This window comes from Gavialis gangeticus, unplaced genomic scaffold (genome assembly GCF_001723915.1).
Source record: "Gavialis gangeticus isolate Ggan-Ray unplaced genomic scaffold, GavGan_comp1, whole genome shotgun sequence".
NCBI lineage: Eukaryota > Metazoa > Chordata > Crocodylia > Gavialidae > Gavialis > Gavialis gangeticus.
The window spans coordinates 96142792-96151283 of NW_017729025.1; positions in this window are offsets into that span (position 1 = coordinate 96142792).

Below are 8492 nucleotides of genomic sequence, written 5' to 3' on the forward strand. Positions count from 1 at the left end.
TGCCTGTGCCCAGCTCCCTCCCTCCTTGCTGGGGCCTCAATCTACCCCCCGCCCATGGCCTTTCCCCTCTGCCCACAGACTTACCTGCTGCCCGTCGCATAAGAGTGAATTTACCTTGCATATAATGAATTTTGGGTATAAAAAGGGTCATCACATAAGAGCGAATTCTTATATGAATACTATACAGAACCCGCATAAAGCAAGGGAAACCTGTATAGTATTCTATCATGTATTTTAGCAATTTGGAAGTGTCTAGAGAGTTTTTTAATGGGATTTCATGTGACTTTTTAAACAACTCAATTTCCAGAAAATGTTCCTTCTAAGAATTGCCCGTCCTAGTCTTGGGTAGTGGGGATGCTGCCTGGCTCAGGGCTTCCTGATCGAGGCATTGCCCTCTTATTTCTGTGGATGATTAACTGCTCTCCTATGCCTGTAATCCAGGCTGCTTACAAACACATAGGGGAAGTGGAATGGCTCTTACATTTTGATCATGTGGCTCATATTTATTTGGACCCTCCATTTATTGTGGCTACACGGAGTAATAGAAATCTGTCCTTTGAATCCATTCAGATGCCATCCTTACTGGCAATACTAATAAGGCTTGTTCAATTCATATTCCTATTCAACTCTCCCTGAAAAGATTACAGGGAGAGGACTAACTGGTCTAAGGCACTGGAACAAAAGTATCACAAACCCTATAACTCCATTTTCCTGGCTCACAGCATGACCCCTTTGGTAGCAATTTGCCATTATTACCACCCTGATGTTGTGCACATAAAGCCTCAACAATGAAGTAGCATTTTTTTTTATTTAATGTCCTTTTTAAATGTACCCAGGAATTTATAACTTGTAGTTCTGCAGCACCCTCTATCCAAGGATTACAAAGTGCTGTGCAAGTATGAATAAATTAAGCCTCATAATTCCCTTGTTGCACAGGTATTGTACAGGCAAGGACACTATGAACAACAAGGTAAAGCAACTTGCCGACGCTCACAAAAGGTGCCTCAGGAACAGCACTGTGACTTCCTGACTCCTAGCTCTTTGCTTTGCTACTAGGTCACCCTGCCTCTGGAACTGAATGGTCTGTGATTTAGTGTGTGCTAAACCAGCCTCACCCACAAATATGTTCTTTTCTATGCACCAAGTATAAAGCAAAAGATTGAAGTTGGTGTTGTTAGGCTTCAAAGAGAAAGGCCACCAATCTAACCAGCTACTAGCATCCACCCAACTTTCCAGACAGTGTTAGAAGGGCTCAACAGGTCTTACAACCTTTCTGTTGACCTCCAGCATGGGGAAGTACAGATTTTTCTTACGTCCAGATGCACAGTGGATTCCTGAGCCCATATTCCCAAAACATCCCAACTTTGAAATAGGGAGCTAAAGATTGATAAGAGAGCAAGGATATCACAATTTATAAAATGCTACAAAACAATGCCAGAGTCTCAAATAACAAAAACAAAAGGAGAAAGTAAAGAGTGAATAATGGACAGGTGAAACAGTCTTAGGGGTCTAACATGCACGGGAAGTACAAATCTAATTACTGGGATGCAATTCTAGGAAGTACCAATATAGCTTCACTTGCCTGAAGCTGGTCAAAGGCAGTGGGTTAATAACTTCTTCCAACATATATTTTTCAGAACATTGAATTTAGCATCTTGTGTTCGTCAGTAAAGCTCTATGCACACACTTACTGCTAGCAACTAATAATTAATAATCCTTTTCTAGCCTTTGAAACATGTTTTAATTCCTAACAGGATTTGCTGCCCATATGCAGTCACTGATCACTTGTTACTTCTGTGTTGGAAAATTAGGTTCACAGTGCCCAATGTTACCTCCAGGACTGTTATCCACCAGCTCCTTTCTTTGTAAAAGGAAATGTATGGTATCTGAAACTCTGAGTGGCTGGACAGCAGAGTGGAATGCAGAACGATGTTGTCTGTATTCAGGTAAGAACGCTGCAGCAGCTGCTTTTAGAAGTTCATAGAAGCATAAAGTTTTTAAAACCGGTGCTTAGTAATTTTTATGTTGCATCTAAACAGCTGGGAAAATTCATGCTGGGATCATAAATCCTATCCACCACCACTATGTTATACCTGAAACTGAATTTGTCTTTTAAGAGCTCATCTGTAGGAACTCATAAAGGGAAACTACAAAAAGGCAACAAATAAAACAAGCAAACCTAGAGGCCTTTCTGTTTCGGCAGAGAAAGAAAGCATGTGCAGAGCAGATGGTGAAGATAAAGACAGGAGAAAGTGGACAGAAGAGGGGGGGAAAGAGAAAGTGGGAAAGAACAGAGCTAGAAAAGTGATTAAGGGAGCTGAGGTTTCGGAGATGGGGTGAGGGAGGAACCTGAGAGAAAAAGAGCAGATGTAAAGCACCTTTTGGAAGAAACTGCATCCACGAAGAAACTGCGCCTTTTGGGGAAAGTGGCAGAAGTGGAGACATTAAAGCTGCTACATCATTGGTTGGAGCTGTTGTGACAAACTCAGAGCCTGTTTAGCAAATTAGGCAGAAGGCATTCCCCCCCAAAAAGCATGAAGCATCATTTGAACGTGTTGCTCCCCAGGGGTGCATTCCATGAAGAATTTAACCAACTTTTCTGACTAACTACACGAGACAAGTTTTCTAGTGGAAAAATCTCTGTGGAACTAAACATCTCCAGTTGGAACACGTCAGTTTTGAAGAAATCTCATTCCAAAATCACATCAGCAAGAAACATTTGGATAAGTTTGTTCCATTCTGAGAACTTCAAACTAGAATATTTCATTTATTTTTTCTTTTAAAATTATATTTTGATTTAAAATTTATACTAGCCAAGTATGCTGTATTGTATAACATTGTACCATATTAGTTATCAGGCTACTTACCAATTACCTATTAAAATGATAAATACTCATTTAGAAAAATAAATTGAGCTAGTCAGGTACTAATTACCAAAGCACGTACAAATTAGAATGTTGCTTACCAATAAGCAAATCGCCCATTTATAAAATAATGTAAAAATCAGATAAAAACAAAATATTTTTTAAAGATAATATTTAAGAATTTAAATTGAAAAAAAACATGCAATGATTTGATTGAATTCTTTGGCAATAGCATTTAATGGAAAATGCTCTTTGATCTGTTTTGAAATGAAAAGAATTTGAAGGCTGGGATTTTCCCTAGCAAAGAAATTCAGTGTTTTGACCAGCTCTAGTCCCAACTGCAGAACCTTCCTAATTAGTACTTAAGAGAAAGTCTGCAGAGATTGGTAGAAGGCAGGACAGATGCACCTTATAAATTAATTTATTATAAACTAACAATCAATTAATTACATCAGAGGTGCATAAGGTTTTGAGAGTCCAAGCTCATTTCATCTGATGCTGTGAAAGGGTCGATTCTAAATTTATTTAATCAAAACTAAAGGACAGGTTGGTGTACATCAAGCTGCTACATAAGGATGGTAGTTCAGATGTTAGTATCATGACCAGACAGGGACAATGCTTGCAAAAGGCATGCAGTGTTAAGGTAGAGCCTTTGGTTTGGGACAGCAAATCAAAAAGTCCAATTGTCAGGGAGTCTGAGATGACTCCTGAGATATAAAGGCAGGAGTCTCTGCCCTTATGCCACCTCAGTGTTTTTAATAACAAAGCTGATGAATGCACTTCACCGTCAGTACTTGGTGCTTCAAGTCATATAAATGATCAGGGGTTCGAACCTCCAATATAGAGGATGATTGGATTTGATCAATACCTGGATTTCAAAACAACACAGGGAACTCAAACAACTGCAGCAAGTGGAGCTGGTGACACAGAAAGCGATTCTCTTCTCCTTTAATTGGTCTGGAGCCACTACCATATCATGGGGGAAGGGAGTACTGTGCTGGTGGAGCTGTCAGCCTTCCCTGAGCTGCAAAACTCAAGTCCTTACCATCATGAGCCTTATAAAATTTCACAGCAGTTTTCAAAAGAGTGGCATAGGGAAATCCTGGCATCTTGGCCAAATTCCAGCATAAGTAATCACCTCCTGCCTCCCTAAACCATCTCTGAAGTTTCACTGGCATGTGTTATTTGCTTGTACTTCTTCTCTTAAACTATTGTACTGGATTTACTGTTTGTTGTTAAACAGCTGCTGCTTAAATCCTGGACTCAGCTGCATTGCAGCAGTGGGTGAAATGCAGAGCTGGTCAAAAAAATTACTGATAACACTTTTTTTTCCATTTGAAAAATGCTGTTTTTGTTAAACAGGTTTCTCAGATCCAGGATGAGAGACAGAGAGGCTGAAACAATGAAGTGGCAAGAGCACCCACATACGCTATGGGAGGCCTGTCTCAGGAGAACCTGAGAGTATCACTGGGGTAAGGGAAGCTGCCCTGAGCCATCTATTCTGCCAGCTGGCCAGTCTCTGGTGGCATCCACTGTGGAAGCGAGTGAGAAGAGCTTATTTTGTCCGTGAGACACCTGGAGTTGGGAGGGAATCCATACTGATTGTCACTGGGAATCCAGAGAGATTGGCAGTGATTAGAAAGCGGTTGACAATGGATCAACATGAGTCAACTGAGAAGAAATAAATCTCTATCTGTCCAGCTCATACACCTCAGCTGTACCCATTCAGCAATATTTCCCCCTGCTCCTGGTAATCATCTGAATGCACCACAGGTTCTAAAATGAAAAGGAAGTCTGAATTTTTATTCTATTAAAGAAATAGAAGAGCCGAACAAGTTGAAAAGTCAGTGTCACACACTGATGTATATATGCTGGTTACTTGTTGACCTATAATAGGCAACACCAGTATATCAATACATATGACTGATATCCAATTCTAAACACCACAATATTTCTTGAACCTCTGACACAGTCTATACATCAAGTTGAGTTAGTTGTTGTCTCACAGACTGAAAGAAGCCAATCCAATGTGCTGCTTCATGTCAAATATAAACCATACACGCTGGTCTTTTCAGAGAAGAGAAGTTAGGGAGAATGTTTTCTCCTTGTGGGTACTTTCAGTGACATTTAAAATTTATGTTTTTGTTACATTATATCATATATCATATGATGTTGTTATATCATAGATCATCTGACTAGCTGGGATTGCATAGGCAAAAGTCAAAACTAAACACTAGTTTGATTCATATCCATGAAGACCTGTTTTGTTTATTGTTCTTATTTAGTGGAAGTAGATAATTAAAATTAAACAATTCAGAATGATCACACAAAATATTTTCATACTGTTCCTCACTGCTGTCACATTATACTATATAAAGCAATAATAATCATCATGCTTAATCCCAATGTTGTCTTTCATCCACAGAACTCAAACTCTTTACAGATGAGGGCATGTGTTCATGTTTATACTTCAACCCACACTTTCCATCACTTCCTGCTGATGGAGTCAGACATGTTTATATAAAGCATATGCTGAACAATTCATGGCTTCAGAGATGACAAAGTTGTTAAGGTACAGCACACCAAGTACATCCTATGAAGAGTTTTGAAAGCAAAGAGTCTGTCAAATACCCTACCAGTCTCACAGAGAGCCCTGCATCTTATCTGAGAGGCCATAGTTACTTAAGCAATATCCAGGTTGCAGCTCATCACATCTTACAACAGTGTTTGGAGGAGATCAGGACAAAGAACCATTGGTTAAGGGTGAAGACAAAGGGGATGCTGATGAGCAGAAGAAAGCTCTCTGAAGTGTCTGTTGCCACAGCACAGTCCCTTCTGTTTGAAGGTACACACCCACAATTGGGCAATTCAGTCCATAGTTCAGTTCTTATGCATACTAATGTTGTGGTGTTCAGTAAGCTCCCTGGGTCCTAAATGCTTGAAGAGATCTTCTTTCTTCAGTTGATGCTCTTTCCCAGGTGCCTCTGCTTACCGGGACTGGGGCTTTGGCAGCAAACCCCCCTGAACTGTCTCCAAAGTAAGCCACTTACAGAAACAATCCCAGAGACTCCAATCTCTCACACGGCAGCATCTGCACATACTCCTTTATATGGCAAGAGAAGTCTGTCCCACCTGGTACAGGCTGATGATGACCTGGGCTCAGTTACATGTGCCTTTTTCACCTCTGATGTGAATTAATACATTGCAATATGCCTGGGTATGAATCTATCAGACCAGGAAATTCCAACTAACAGAATATCACAACTCATGAGAACACCAATGTGAGCTGCCCCAGCCTGCCATCTACTCTCTATACTGGCTACCCATAAAATACTGAGTCAAGTTCAAGGTTTCTGCCCTTATCTTCCATTCATTTAATGGCATGGGCCCAAGATACCTAAAACACTGCCTGATGGCAGTCCTTGACTGACATCTCTGTACCTCAGGCATAATGAAACTCATTACTACAAGGGTACAGGCCATCTGTGCAGGAGACGGAGCTCTCAGAGTCATATCAAGACTGTGGAACAAAAACTTGCTAGAATAAAGACAACAATTACAAATATGCTTCATGCTGTACCTGGCTTTTCTGGTCAGAATTGATGAAGAATGCCTTGAATTGGAAAATTTGTCTTTAAAAGCTTGTCTAATTTACAGATGGCACCAAGTTGAGTGAACTTCCAGATGCTCTGAAGGGTAGGGTTAGGCCTGAATAAACTGGAGAAATGGTTCAGAATCAATGAGATGAGATTCAGCGAGGACAAGTGCAAGGTCCTGCACTTGGGATGAAATAACCACATGCACAACACAGATGGGGAATGACTGGCTAGGCTGTGGTACAGCAGAAAAGGACCTGGGGATTACAGTGGATCATAAATTGAATATGAGCCAACAGTGTGCTCTTGTTGCAAAATGAAAACCAACAGCATACTTGGTGGTATTAACAGGAGTGTCACCTGTCAATCAAGGGAAGTGATTCTTCCACTTTATTTGACATTGGTGAGGCCTCACCTGGAATACTGTGTCCAGTTTTGGGCCCCACACTTCAAGGCAAATGTGGAAGGATTAGAAAGAGTCCTGCAGAGTGTGACAAAAATGATTAGAAGCCTGGAAAGCATGACTTAAGAAGAAAGATGGAAAGAACCAAGGTAATTTGTTCTGAAGAGAAGACTGAGGGAGGATTTGATAACAGTCTTCAAATACCTGAAGGGTGATTATAAAAAGGATGGAGGTAGACTTTTCCTTGTGGCTGTAGGTGACAGGACTAGGAACAGTGACTTCAAACTGCACCAGGGGAAATTTAGGTTAGAGATTAGGAAGAACTTGACTCTGAGGCTGGTCAAACTTTGGACCAGGCTACCTAGAGAAGTTGTAGACTCTCTATCCCTGGAAATTTTCAAGAATAGGTTGGACAGCCACTTAACTAAAATAATTTACTCAGGGATGCTGCTGCCTTGAGCAATGGGTTCCAGATTAAATGATTTCATGAGGTCCCTTCAAGCCCTTCTTTCCTATGATCCTTGTCCCACCTTCTCTAATGCAAATATTTATGTTTCAAAATACAAACAAACAAGCAAAAAAGCCTTACCAAAACAAAACTGCATTAAAAATTCATCCCCATTGGGGAAATACAAAAATAAACTGTGTATGACAGTCTTTACATTGCTCAAGGCAGAATTGCAAGTTGTTAGGAGGGCCACATAAGAACCCACAAAAAATGAACTAGCTCAGGGGTGGCCAACCTGTGGCATGGGTGCCACAAGTGGTACAGACAACCTTTGTATGCAGCATGCAGCAGTTTGGGAAAGAGGTAGGCAGCACAGTGGCAAATCGCCCATGGAACAGAAAGCAGAGCATCAGATCAGGCAGGGACCACAGAGAAGGAAGCAGAAAGCAGAACAGCAGATAAGGCAGGAAAATGGGATCAGAATGGCATTCAGGGAGGGTAGAAGGCTAATTTGTGGTGCGCATGCCAAAAACGGTTGTCCCACTGAACTAGTTATCATCCTCATTTTTATACCTCTGGCTTAACCTTGAGTTGGAGAAGCATGATTGGCATAAGTAACCAGTGTCCCAGAAAGTACCATCACTTGAGCTGTGAAAAGTAAATCTCAGACTAGTGTTTAACTGGTGCCTCAGCCTCACATAGGCTTTTGCTAGTGTTTTACTCACATGATTAAAGGGTGGTGTTACAGGCTACCTTTAAACCATTCTAAAGGCACTGAAAACAGGAGCATTCCTGTGTTAAAGGGGATTAACCTATTCTAAGTACCCTCTAAGGCTGAGTCCACATGTGCATGGATGTCTGGTTCCCCCAGCACCTTGTGCCAACACTTGTTGTCCATGGGGTACAGCTGTGCCATGTGCACTCTGGTGTGTAGCAAGTGGGGTAGGGGAAGCTGGCCCCAGCAGCCTTAACTGGAGTTCTGGGGGCCTCTCAGGGCTGCAGCAGTGGCAATCCTGCCATGCAGAGCCTGGCAGGCAGCTGTTGTGTGGCTTTAGCTGGCCTGGCTCCAGTTCTGAGCAGCACATACTGCCCCTGTGTGCACTGCTCCACCTTTTTTTCCCCCATGGGTTTTTTTTGACCCATGGATATCCAGGGATCAACCCCCCTCCCCCCCCCCCCCC